Source organism: Sceloporus undulatus, chromosome 1 (assembly GCF_019175285.1).
Source record: "Sceloporus undulatus isolate JIND9_A2432 ecotype Alabama chromosome 1, SceUnd_v1.1, whole genome shotgun sequence".
Lineage (NCBI taxonomy): Eukaryota > Metazoa > Chordata > Lepidosauria > Squamata > Phrynosomatidae > Sceloporus > Sceloporus undulatus.
In genome coordinates, this window is record NC_056522.1 from 160,497,257 (window position 1) to 160,498,603 (window position 1,347).

Sequence of the window (1,347 nt, forward strand, 5' to 3'; positions counted from 1 at the left end):
GAAAGGATCTCTGACTCTTGCACAGTGCAAAGAAAGGGAGAGCTCCATTGCCACCTCAGGGGCCAGAGGACTTGACAAAAGGGTGCTTCAGTCCACATTCTATACCAATGTTGATAAAATATGTATGGTTGCTGCTGGTTACCTGACAGATCCATTTTGATGTTTCTTTGAAGCAGGGAACAAAGCTGTTGGGATCTTCAGTGGCATAGAGGCTGGTATCTTTTATCCTGAATTCTGAAATCCAGAATACTCCAAAATTGTCCACATAGGTGATTGAAATGGTGACACTTTTGATTTCTGATGGTTCAATATACACAAAGTTAGTTTCATGCACAAAATTATTTAAAATATTATGTATAAAATTATCTTCAGGCTATGTATATAAAGTGTACATGAATCATAAATGAATTTCATGTTTAGACTTGGGTCCCGTCACCAAGGCTAGTGCTCTCTCTCTCTCTCTCTCTCTCTCTATATATATATATATATATATATATATATATCAGATAAGGGAGACTCAACCTGTAGCATTAAGCAACCAGGCCTAACTGGGTATATGTGTGCTTCAGAAAGTAGAGAGAGCCTAGAGCAACAAAAACTCCATGGTTGATGTATAAGCAAATGATTGTAAATAATACATCATCCTGGAAGTTTAGAAGTAGGAATATTGTGTTTTTGTCATAAGGATTTGTTTTTTAACCTGACATTGCACTGCCTTGGTAGGCTTTCATCTCTTCTTTGATAGGTCTGCTCAGCACAAATTATAATAATAGTTTCTAAAAAGAAAGAATAGGAGGGAGGATGTACTTTCTCTTTTTACATGGAAGTAATAAAATCTAGTGGCAGAAGTAACCGTAATATGTGTTCATTGTGCAACTAAGTCGGTTGCACAGTTTAAAATTTGAAGTTCACATGTGAGGAAGAAGGAGGGTGGTTTTAAAAAGTTACTGTATATGAAAAAAGGAAGGAGCACGCAGAAGAAATGCAATGGAAACTGGAGTTCATCAGAAAACAAGAAATACAAAGAAAAGCAAGCCTTCATCCAGTTGTGAGGCAATTTTGTGGATCTCCTGTTACAGGCTTAATTCAGCTGGGCTCTTAGGACAGTATTTCAAAAAACGTTATAGACAAGGTGGTGAAGGGGTAGGCTATCCAGATACTTGCCTCTTCAACTTGCAGAGGCGTCTTTCTGCATAGCCACTATTAAAGGATTGTGAGAGCTATAGTCCAAAACATCAGGAGGGCTAAATTTTCCCTGAATGAGAGAACCCTGCTGTTGCTTGGAAAGTGGTGCTTTGAAGTGAAAGTCCTCCTTTATTTATAGATGCACACAGCTGTTTTGCTGTA